We start from the raw sequence: 12,658 nt of genomic DNA on the forward strand, positions 1-12,658 counted from the left end.
TACAACTGTATCTTCATCAAGTTTTAATAACCTGTCCGGTTTTCATGTACATGCTTATAATCAGTCAATATGTTTTTATTTGTGACAATAAATTAACTAATTTGCGTCTGATTTTCATGTAGAATAACTATGGAAACCCTGTGGAAATTAGTCGAATGTATTTCATCAGACAACTCAACGTTTTTTGTTTTTCTTCAAAGGAGACCTATACATACAGCATCATTTTGAAAAATGTCGTGTATAACAGAAGAAAGTACACTTTCTCAATAGTATTAAAGCTGCTCATTAAACACTCCTGTCTGTCTTCTCTTATCTAAATACCATAAAAGTACAAACATGAAAACCAGTACTGGTAATAAATATTTACTTTGTCCAGTGGATCCATGAAAAAATCCCAGCAAAAATATCCAACAAAGGAGTTTTCCTTCCATGATGAGAGATGTCACCTCTCAATACTCTCGTTCCAGATGGGTTTGTGTTTGTGATTGCAGTTTTTGCTTAGTTCAGGAAATACTCCACCCCTCTGCTATTCAGTGGGAGTGAACAGGCATCAGTGAAAGAGGATATTTTCATGTAACCTGAAAAACCAGGTGGAGATAATGACAAATAATGTCTAATCTTCGGCCACTCTACATCAGCTGATAACTGCCACTGATTTATAGAAGACATTCAAATGCTCCAAGTGGGTTTTGATTTTTGTGCAAATACAGTAAAGTTGTTTTTTAAAGAACTGTAAGGAATTTGTGGAAAAAATTAAGCAAAACAATGGATATAGATGAACTTCTATTTTGAAAATCAATATCAAGACAGGAAAGTTTGACTTAAACAGTGATTCATTAAATTGTGCCTTCATGTAAGTTCATGTTCAGAAGACATGTTATCAGTAATGCCTGACAGACAATTGATTTCCCTGATTCGGGGGGGAAATAGTCATACACTTGGTATGAGTCACTTACCATGGTTATAGTGGCTATAAATAAATACAAATTCAGATTGCCATAAAATGGTTCGTCAACAGGTTCACGTTCACCAGGCTTCTCCACAAAATACTCGTGTGGTTGCTTTTTTTCACAATTTTGCATCTCTTTGTGATTGACCTCTTCTTCCTGCATTCATGTATCTTTATAATAATTTTGCATCTCTTTGTCGTTGTTTTCGATTTATTATTTTTTTTTTATATATATATATTTTTCAGCGCAATCCATCTGACGTTTTCTGCCCCTGCTGAACAGTGACGTGAACGTGGCTCTGGGTTTTACACATTTTCAGGCAAAGGGAGACGGAGGAAACAACTGTGCAGAGGTGAAGACGTGATTATGAAACTGAGGCCCAGCTTGGATACTTTACATCCTAAAGTTGACTCTCTGGAGCTCAAAGGTTTCTACAGGATTCTAACAAAGTGACTGAGAAGAAAAACACCCTCCAATTTGGGATATAAGTGTCAGTCTGTTTAATAGTTTAAGCATTCAGACTCTAAATATTGTAATGTCTTTGTGTCCTAAGAACAATAATGTTTTTTAAGAAGAGTAGGAGGGAATGATACTTACCATGGCAACCTCATCTACAATGTTTTGGTGGTTGTAGATGACATGTGATGGATTGTGTTGACAAACTGTACAAACTAAAAGTGATTGTACCTCTTAAAATAAGTTTGTTATCTATATATTTTTTTATATATTAACATTTATTCCAGCAAACCATAGATGGCATAAAGTCATGCACCACCAACATACATTTATTTTCAAACTGCCATTTTGACCACTGACAGAGAAAAGCTCATTATTTATTGGATTTCACATTTATGATCTGATTTATTAAAGACATGATTTACACATTCACAAGCAAATTTGGGACTTGTTTTCATAATTTTTTGTATGTTGTAATAATGTTTTAAGGCAGGTCTTGACAGTTTATGTATAAATCTATGTCCTTTAAAATCAAATGCTGAATAAAGTTTCTTTTTAAAGGATTTATTAAAGAAGATCACAACAAATGGGTACTTCAAACAAGTATATATCTTTATTCATCTTTCAAAAGGCGACAATATATAATTAAATAACTGTCAATCTTTGTTATAAATCTAGTGTGAAATCTAATCCCTAAATCCCTCCTCCTGTGAAGTATGTTAATGAGGTGGACGAAATAATAGAAACACTTCAATGAAATGCAGTCCATTACATAACTACCATTCGCTATGACCTCAGTAATAACTATAAAGTGCAATGATTACCTTTCTCACTATGTCAACAAAAACTGACCAGGTGTGAGCTTTATAAAAGTTGACTTAATGGCAGAGCTGCTGTATTGGATTAGATTAGATTGCATCAGTGTTCCTTATAAAGCGCTCGATGAGTCATCATCAGAACAATAAATGAGAATTTCAGTTAAAAAATAATTAGAACAAAAGATTTCTAAATCCGTAAAACTGAGAAGAAATAGACTGTCACTTCCATCACAAATTCTTTAGCCTACATTTAATGTCAAAATTGATATGTTTCTATTTATCTGCCACTTAGGAAAGTCAATATCAGGACAGGAATGTTTGACTTAAACAGTGATTCATTAAAGTGTGCCTTCATGTAATAAAAACTTTTTGAAAGTTAACCTGCACACACAATGTCCTGGAGCAAAGTGCATTACATTCAGCTGGCTTTTCAATTAACTGGAAATACAAGCGGAAACAGCAAATTCACATCTTTAGAATAAACTCTCTCTGAGTTCAAATGAACTCCTTTTGCTTGTACATGTGAGACCATCGAATACACTCTCAAGGAGAGTGAAAGTAACTATTTTTTTGGAGTTGATTTTTAACACTTTTCAGGAGTTGAACCTGAACTCTTTGGGAGTTAAAACTCAACTCCCATGAAGAGTAAATTTTACTTTAATCTTGAGTTTGAATGTGAACTCTTTCACAGTGTTAACAGTAAACACTTAAAAGTGTGTATTGTTTGACATTCACAAAGTTAAAATTTCATCACACTATAAAGGTTTTAGGTAAAACTGACAACAAGACAACAACATATTCAACACTAATTTATATTTAACAATTATATGCAGTGTGATTATATGCAGTGTGATTGTATGCAGTGTGCAACAATTAACGATACATGAAATATTTGCGTAACAAGTAACACTAAAATTTATCAGGGTCGCTGTGATTGGTTTATATCTTAGGTTTCTACCTTGTACACGTATGGTTTTGAATTATAGCCCCATTTTATTTATCATTATGTCTTCATTGAAATATTAATAAACAGCATTTTTTAACAAAACTGAATATAATTTCTGCCCATCACTTAGATTTAATTTGGTTGCTTTATTCTCAAAAGTTACAAAGAAATAACTAAGGCATCCTGGGAAAAGCTAATACGGCAACAAAGCTGTGCAGTCAACACCGGGAGTCGTGTTGAATCGAGCTCCTCAACACTCAGCGAATGAACACCAGAATATTTCCCCACCAGAGAGTTACACTGAACAGAAGCTGGAGTCTAACTTAGAAAATAAACTCCCAAGATCAAACTCTTTGTTTAACTCCAGGATATTTCACTCCAGAAATTTGCTGTGTATAAGCATGATTGTTTCGTTCACAATGAAAAAAAGAGATTCGTGTTTCAGAAGACATTTTATCAGTAACGGCTGACAGACAATTGATTTCCCTGATTCGGGGGGAAAATAGTCATACACTTGTTATGAGTCACAGTTTTGAGTGAAACATTCTGTATAATGACAGGGAAGAGTGAACAACAAATATTCTTCATAGTTTCCTGGTTACGAGGCTTGTCAGTATGGTATCTGCTTCTCCGGTTAGAAAGTATAGTTACGAAACTTTTAACACATCAGATTTCTTGGTTTAAGATTCCTATTGTTCAGTGAAATTTTACACTTGAGCCAACTCAACAAATCACACTCCTTTTTCTTTTTGATACAGTCAATACTGCGACTGCAAATATTTGATTTAATTTGAATAAATGATGAAAGACCTAAGAGGGCCTCAAACCAAAGCCTTTGTGTGTCACTCAAAAACCTTTTTTTCTTGCACCTGGTGATCAATCCAGATACGTCTCGTGGCTTGGTTGTAGATTAAATATGATAAAACGATGCTGTCTTTATATATTGGCTTTCTGTCCATGAGAAGCTTCTATGGTCCAACTCCAACCCTTTGAATCTTTGTGACAGAGACTGTGTGGCTTATTCCATTCAGAAACTGCTCTCTGAAAATCTAAATGGAGAGAAAACACAGAAGTTTATCTTTGTCTCTTTGCATTATCATTGAAAGTTAGCTGAAAAAGTTTATTTATTCATATGTAATGTATTTAAATATTTTGTTTTTCATACCTGTTCAAGAAACCCAACGATTGTTCCATTGCTGACATCTCCAAAGGAAGTTATCCTCATCTGTAGATGTGCTAGTGACACCAAGCCTATAGTGGTTTGAAAGCATTACATTTGGAAATGAAAGGAGGGAAACAAATAAATGTGGAACTATTATTCTTTGTTTACAATAACAATAATGGAAAGTGCTTGTTTTGGAGAGTCACTTAATCTTGGTACGATTTAAAGTCAACTGACTTTTTTCAGCATGTCACACTGGGATAATACAGTACAATTATGACTTTTAATAAAAAAGAATATTCAGAATTGCGTACCTTCGGTTGTTGTGGCTGAGAGTGGGGACAGGGTAGTTGGTTGTGAAGTTGTAGTGGTTGATAATGGGGTGGTTAACACTGATGGTGGGGTTGTAGTGGATGTGAATGGGGGTGGCGTGGTTGGTGCTCCGGTTGTCGATGCTGCCGTTGTCGTTGCTGCAGTTGTCGTTGCTGCAGTTGTCGTCGTTGTGGGTGCTGCCGTTGTCGTTGCTGCCATTGTCGTTGCTTCCGTTGTCGTTGCTGCCGTTGTGGGTGCTGCCATTGTCGTCGTTGTGGGTGCTTCCGTTGTCGTTGCTGCCGTTGTCGTTGCTTCCGTTGTCGTCGTTGTGGGTGCTTCCGTTGTCGTTGCTGCCGTTGTCGTTGCTGCCGTTGTCGTCGTTGTGGGTGCTTCCGTTGTCGTTGCTGCCGTTGTCGTTGCTGCCGTTGTCGTCGTTGTGGGTGCTTCCGTTGTCGTTGCTGCCGTTGTTGTCGTTGTCGTTGCTGCAGTTGTCGTTGCTGCCGTTGTCGTTGTCGTCGTTGTGGGTGCTGCCGTTGTCGTCGTTGTGAGTGCTGCCGTTGTGGGTGCTGCCGTTGTCGTCGTTGTGGGTGCTGCCGTTGTCGTTGCTGCCGTTGTCGTTGCTTCCGTTGTCGTCGTTGTGGGTGCTTCCGTTGTCGTTGCTGCCGTTGTCGTTGCTGCCGTTGTCGTCGTTGTGGGTGCTTCCGTTGTCGTTGCTGCCGTTGTCGTTGCTGCCGTTGTCGTCGTTGTGGGTGCTTCCGTTGTCGTTGCTGCCGTTGTTGTCGTTGTCGTTGCTGCAGTTGTCGTTGCTGCCGTTGTCGTTGTCGTCGTTGTGGGTGCTGCCGTTGTCGTCGTTGTGAGTGCTGCCGTTGTGGGTGCTGCCGTTGTCGTCGTTGTGGGTGCTGCCGTTGTCGTCGTTGTGGGTGCTGCCGTTGTCGTTGCTGCCGTTGTCGTCGTTGTGGGTGCTGCCGTTGTCGTCGTTGTGGGTGCTGCCGTTGTCGTCGTTGTGAGTGCTGCCGTTGTCGTTGCTGCCGTTGTCGTCGTTGTGGGTGCTGCCGTTGTCGTTGCTGCCGTTGTCGTCGTTGTGGGTGCTGCCGTTGTCGTCGTTGTGGGTGCTGCCGTTGTCGTTGCTGCCGTTGTCGTCGTTGTGGGTGCTGCCGTTGTCGTCGTTGTGGGTGCTGCCGTTGTCGTTGCTGCTGTTGTCGTCGTTGTGGGTGCTGCCGTTGTCGTCGTTGTGGGTGCTTCCGTTGTCGTTGCTGCCGTTGTTGTCGTTGTCGTTGCTGCAGTTGTCGTTGCTGCCGTTGTCGTTGTCGTCGTTGTGGGTGCTGCCGTTGTCGTTGCTGCCGTTGTCGTCGTTGTGGGTGCTACAGTTGTCGGTGCTGCACTTGTCGGTGGTACACTTGTCGTTGCTGCAGTTGTCGTTGTCGTTGCTGCCGTTGTCGGTGCTACACTTGACGTTCCTGCACTTGTCGGTGGTACACTTGTCGTTGCTGCAGTTGCAGCTGGGGTGGTTGGTGATGCAGTTGATGGTGCTACAGATGATGGTGCTGTATTTGATTGTGCTGTAGTTGATGGTGTGTCAGTTGGTTGTTCTGTAGTTGATTGTGTTGTAGTTGATGGTGCTGCAGTTGCTAGTTTGGCAGTAGATGGTGTTGCATTTGATTGTGCTGCAGTTGAAGGTGTTTCAGTTGATGGTTCTGCAGTTAATGGGGCTGTAGTTGATAGTAATTCAGTTGATTGTGCTGCAGTTGATTGTGCTACGCTTGATTTTGCTGCAGTGAATGGTGCTTCAGTTGATGGTGCTGTAGTTGATGGTGCTGTACTTGATGGTGCTGTAGCCGATGGTGGTTCAGTTGATGGTGGTGCAGTTGATTTTTCTTTGGTTGATTGTGCTGTAGCCAATGGTGCTTCAGTTGCTCTTTCTGTAGTTGATTGTGCTGTAGTTAATTGTGCTTCAGTTAATGATGCTGTCGTTGATTGTGCTGCAGTTGATGGTGCTGTAGTGGATTGTGCTGTAGTTGATGGTGCTGCAGATGATGGTGCTGTAGTTGATGGTGCTGTAGCCGATGGTGCTTCAGTTGATTGTGATGTAGTTGATGGTGCTGTAGTTGATGGTGGTGCAGTTGATTGTGCTTCAGTTGATGGTGCTGTAGTGGATTGTGCTGTAGTTGATTGTGCTGCAGTTGATGGTGATGTAGTTGATGGTGCTGTAGTTGATTGTGCTTCAGTTGATGGTGATGTAGTTGATTGTGCTGCATTTGATTGTGCTGAAATTGTTGGTGGTGCAGTTGATGGTGGTGCAGTTGATTTTTCTTTGGTTGATTGTGCTGTAGCCAATGGTCCTTCAGTTGATTGTGCTGTAGTTGATTGTGCTTCAGTTAATGATGCTGTCATTGATTGTGCTGCAGTTGATGGTGCTGCAGTGGATTGTGCTGTAGTTGATTGTGCTGCAGATGATGGTGCTGTAGTTGATGGTGCTGTAGCCGATGGTGCTTCAGTTGATTGTTCTGTAGTTGATTGTGCTGCAGTTGATGGTGCTTTAGTTGATGGTGGTGCAGTTGATTGTGCTGCAGTTAATTGTTCTTTAGTTGACTGTGCTGCAGTTGATGGTGCTGTAGTTGATGGTGGTGCAGTTGATTGTGCTGCAGTTAATGGTGCCGTAGTTGATGGTGATGCAGTTGATGGTGCTGTAGTTGATGGTGCTGTAGCCGATGGTGCTTCAGTTGATTGTGCTGTTGTTGATTGTGCTTCAGTTAATGATGCTTTAGTTGATGGTGTGGCAGTTGACTGTGCTGTAGTTGATGGTGCCGTTGTTGATGGTGATGCAGTTGATGGTGCTGTAGTTGATGGTGCTGTAGCCAATGGTGCTTCAGTTGATTGTGCTGTAGTTGATTGTGCTTCAGTTAATGATGCTGTCATTGATTGTGCTGCAGTTGATGGTGCTGCAGTGGATTGTGCTGTAGTTGATTGTGCTGCAGATGATGGTGCTGTAGTTGATGGTGCTGTAGCCGATGGTGCTTCAGTTGACTGTGCTGTAGCTGATGGTGCTGTAGTTGATGGTGGTGCAGTTGATTGTGCTGTGGTTGATGGTGGTGCAGTTGATTGTGCTGTAGTTGATTGTGCTTCAGTTGATGGTGCTGTAGTGGATTGTGCTGTAGTTGATTGTGCTGCAGATGATGGTGCTTCAGTTGATTGTGATGCAGTTGATGGTGCTGTAGTTGATGGTGGTGCAGTTGATTGTGCTGTAGTTGATGGTGGTGCAGTTGATTGTGCTGTAGTTGATTGTGCTTCAGTTGATGGTGCTGTAGTGGATTGTGCTGTAGTTGATTGTGCTGCAGATGATGGTGCTGTAGTTGATGGTGCTGTAGCCGATGGTGCTTCAGTTGATTGTGATGCAGTTGATGGTGCTGTAGTTGATGGTGGTGCAGGTGATTGTGCTGTAGTTGATTGTGCTTCAGTTGATGGTGCTGTAGTGGATTGTGCTGTAGTGGATTGTGCTTCAGTTGATGGTGCTTCAGTTGATTGTGCTGCAGATGATGGTGCTGTAGTTGATGGTGCTGTAGCCGATGGTGCTTCAGTTGATTGTGCTGTAGCTGATGGTGCTGTAGTTGATGGTGGTGCAGTTGATTGTGCTGTGGTTGATGGTGGTGCAGTTGATTGTGCTGTAGTTGATTGTGCTTCAGTTGATGGTGCTGTAGTGGATTGTGCTGTAGTTGATTGTGCTGCAGATGATGGTGCTTCAGTTGATTGTGATGCAGTTGATGGTGCTGTAGTTGATGGTGGTGCAGTTGATTGTGCTGTAGTTGATGGTGGTGCAGTTGATTGTGCTGTAGTTGATTGTGCTGCAGATGATGGTGCTGTAGTTGATGGTGCTGTAGCCGATGGTGCTTCAGTTGATTGTGATGCAGTTGATGGTGCTGTAGTTGATGGTGGTGCAGGTGATTGTGCTGTAGTTGATTGTGCTTCAGTTGATGGTGCTGTAGTGGATTGTGCTGTAGTGGATTGTGCTTCAGTTGATGGTGATGTAGTTGATTGTGCTGCATTTGATTGTGCTGAAATTGTTGGTGGTGCAGTTGATGGTGGTGCAGTTGATTTTTCTTTGGTTGATTGTGCTGTAGCCAATGGTCCTTCAGTTGATTGTTCTGTAGTTGATTGTGCTGCAGTTGATGGTGCTCTAGTTGATGGTGGTGCAGTTGATTGTGCTGCAGTTAATTGTTCTTTAGTTGACTGTGCTGCAGTTGATGGTGCTGTAGTTGATGGTGGTGCAGTTGATTGTGCTGCAGTTAATGGTGCCGTAGTTGATGGTGATGCAGTTGATGGTGCTGTAGTTGATGGTGCTGTAGCCGATGGTGCTTCAGTTGATTGTGCTGTTGTTGATTGTGCTTCAGTTAATGATGCTTTAGTTGATGGTGCGGCAGTTGACTGTGCTGTAGTTGATGGTGCCGTTGTTGATTGATCTTCAGTTGATTGTGCTGTAGTGGATTGTGCTGTAGTTGATTGTGCTGCAGTTGATGGTGATGTAGTTGATGGTGCTGTAGTTGATTGTGCTTCAGTTGATGGTGATGTAGTTGATTGTGCTGCATTTGATTGTGCTGAAATTGTTGGTGGTGCAGTTGATGGTGGTGCAGTTGATTTTTCTTTGGTTGATTGTGCTGTAGCCAATGGTGCTTCAGTTGATTGTTCTGTAGTTAATTGTGCTGCAGTTGATTGTGCTGTAGTTGATGGTGCTGTAGCCAATGGTGCTTCAGTTGATTGTGCTGTAGTTGATTGTGCTTCAGTTAATGATGCTGTCATTGATTGTGCTGCAGTTGATGGTGCTGCAGTGGATTGTGCTGTAGTTGATTGTGCTGCAGATGATGGTGCTGTAGTTGATGGTGCTGTAGCCGATGGTGCTTCAGTTGATTGTGCTGTAGCTGATGGTGCTGTAGTTGATGGTGGTGCAGTTGATTGTGCTGTGGTTGATGGTGGTGCAGTTGATTGTGCTGTAGTTGATTGTGCTTCAGTTGATGGTGCTGTAGTGGATTGTGCTGTAGTTGATTGTGCTGCAGATGATGGTGCTGTAGTTGATGGTGCTGTAGCCGATGGTGCTTCAGTTGATTGTGATGCAGTTGATGGTGCTGTAGTTGATGGTGGTGCAGTTGATTGTGCTGTAGTTGATGGTGGTGCAGTTGATTGTGCTGTAGTTGATGGTGCTGTAGTTGATGGTGCTGTAGCCGATGGTGCTTCAGTTGATTGTGTTGTTGTTGATTGTGCTTCAGTTAATGATGCTTTAGTTGATGGTGCGGCAGTTGACTGTGCTGTAGTTGATGGTGCCGTTGTTGATTGATCTTCAGTTGATTGTGCTGTTGTTGATGATGCTTCAGTTAATGGTGCTGTAGTTGATTGTGCTGCAGTTGATGGTGCTGTAGTTGATGGTGGTGCAGTTGATTGTGCTGCAGTTGGTTGTGCTGCAGTTGACTGTGCTGTAGTTGATTGTGCTGTAGTTGATGGTGCTGCAGTTGATGGTGCTGCAGTAGATGGTTTAGCAGTTGATCGTGCGTCAGTTGATTGTGCTGTAGTTGATGGTCTTTCAGTTGATTGTGCTTCAGTTGATGATGCTGATGTTGATTGTGCTGCATTTGACTGTGCTGTAGTTGATGGTGCCGTTGTTGATTGATCTTCAGTTGATGGTGCTGCAGTTGATGGTGCTGTAGTTGATGGTGGTCCAGTTGATTGTGCTGTAGTTGATTGTGCTTCAGTTGATGGTGCTAGAGTGGATTGTGCTGCAGATGATGGTTGTGCAGTTGATTTTTCTGCGGTTAATTGTGCTGCAGTTGATGGTGCTGTATTTGATGGTGCTGTAGCCGATGGTGCTTCAGTTGATGGTGCTGTAGTGGATGGTGCTGTAGTGGATGGTGCTGTAGTTGATTGTGCTGCAGTTGATGGTGCGGCAGTTGACTGTGCTGTAGTTGAGGGTGCCGTTGTTGATTGATCTTCAGTTGATTGTGCTGTTGTTGATGATGCTTTAGTTAATGGTGCTGTAGTTGATGGTGCTGTAGTTGATAGTGGTGCAGTTGATTGTGCATTAGTTGATTGTGCTTCAGTTGATGGTGCTTCAGTGGATTGTGCTACAGTTGATGGTTCTGCAGTTGATTGTGCTGCAGTTGACTGTGCTGTAGTTGTTTGTGCTGTAGTTGATGGTGCCATTGTTGATTGATCTTCAGTTGATTGTGCTGTTGTTGATGATGCTTCAGTTAATGGTGCTGTAGTTGATTGTGCTGCAGTTGATGGTGCTGTAGTTGATGGTGGTGCAGTTGATTGTGCTGCAGTTGATTGTGCTGCAGTTGACTGTGCTGTAGTTGATTGTGCTGTAGCCGATGGTGCTTCAGTTGATGGTGCTGTAGTGGATGGTGCTGTAGTGGATGGTGCTGTAGTTGATTGTGCTGCAGTTGATGGTGCGGCAGTTGACTGTGCTGTAGTTGAGGGTGCCGTTGTTGATTGATCTTCAGTTGATTGTGCTGTTGTTGATGATGCTTTAGTTAATGGTGCTGTAGTTGATGGTGCTGTAGTTGATAGTGGTGCAGTTGATTGTGCATTAGTTGATTGTGCTTCAGTTGATGGTGCTTCAGTGGATTGTGCTACAGTTGATGGTTCTGCAGTTGATTGTGCTGCAGTTGACTGTGCTGTAGTTGTTTGTGCTGTAGTTGATGGTGCTGCAGTTGATGGTGCTGCAGTAGATGGTTTAGCAGTTGACGGTGCGTCAGTTGATTGTGCTGTAGTTGATGGTGCTGTATTTGATTGTGCTTCAGTTGCTGGTGATGTAGTTGATTGTGCTGCATTTGATTGTGCTGAAATTGTTGGTTGTGCAGTTGATGGTGGTGCAGCTGATTTTTCTTTGGTTGAATGTGCTGTAGCCGATGGTGCTTCAGTTGAATGTGCTGTAGTTGATGTTGCTGCAGATGAAGGTGGTGCAGTTGATTTTTCTGCGTTTGATTGTGCTGCAGTTGATTGTGCTTCAGTTGATGGTGATGTAGTTGATTGTGCTGCATTTGATTGTGCTGCAATTGTTGGTGGTTCAGTTGATTTTTCTTTGGTTGATTGTGCTGTAGCCGATGGTGCTTCAGTTGATTGTGCTGTAGTTGATTGTGCTTCAGTTGATGGTGCTGCAGGTGATTGTGCTGTAGTTGATTGTGTTGCAGTTGATTGTGCCGCAGTTGATTGTTCTTTTGGTAATAGTGTTGCAGTTGATGGTGGTGCAGTTGATTTTTCTTTGGTTGATTGTGCTGTAGCCAATGGTGCTTCAGTTGATTGTGCTATAGTTGATGGTGCTTTACTTGATGGTGGTACAGTTGATTGTGCTGCAGTTAATGGTGCCGTAGTTGATGGTGATGCAGTTGATGGTGCTGTAGTTGATGGTTCTGTAGCCGATGGTGCTTCAGTTGATTGTGTTGTTGTTGATTGTGCTTCAGTTAATGATGCTTTAGTTGATGGTGCGGCAGTTGACTGTGCTGTAGTTGATTGTGCTGTAGTTAATGGTGCTGTAGTTGATTGTGCTGCAGTTGATGGTGCTGTAGTTGATGGTGGTGCAGTTGATTGTGCTGTAGTTGATTGTGCTTCAGTTGATGGTGCTGTAGTGGATTGTGCTGCAGTTGATGGTTCTGTAGTTGATTGTGCTGCAGTTGACTGTGCTGTATTTGATTGTGCTGTAGTTGATGGTGCTGCAGTTGATGGTGCTGCAGTAGATGGTTTAGCAGTTGATCGTGCGTCAGTTGATTGTGCTGTAGTTGATGGTCTTTCAGTTGATTGTGCTTCAGTTGATGATGCTGATGTTGATTGTGCTGCATTTGACTGTGCTGTAGTTGATGGTGCCGTTGTTGATTGATCTTCAGTTGATGGTGCTGCAGTTGATGGTGCTGTAGTTGATGGTGGTCCAGTTGATTGTGCCGTAGTTGATTGTGCTTCAGTTGATGGTGCTAGAGTGGATTGTGCTGCAGATGATGGTTGTGCAGTTGATTTTTCTGCGGTTAATTGTGCTGCA

This window comes from Embiotoca jacksoni, unplaced genomic scaffold (genome assembly GCF_022577435.1).
Source record: "Embiotoca jacksoni isolate LCO1_2020_lvr unplaced genomic scaffold, fEmbJac1.0.p SCAF_19, whole genome shotgun sequence".
NCBI classification, from domain to species: Eukaryota; Metazoa; Chordata; class Actinopteri; family Embiotocidae; genus Embiotoca; species Embiotoca jacksoni.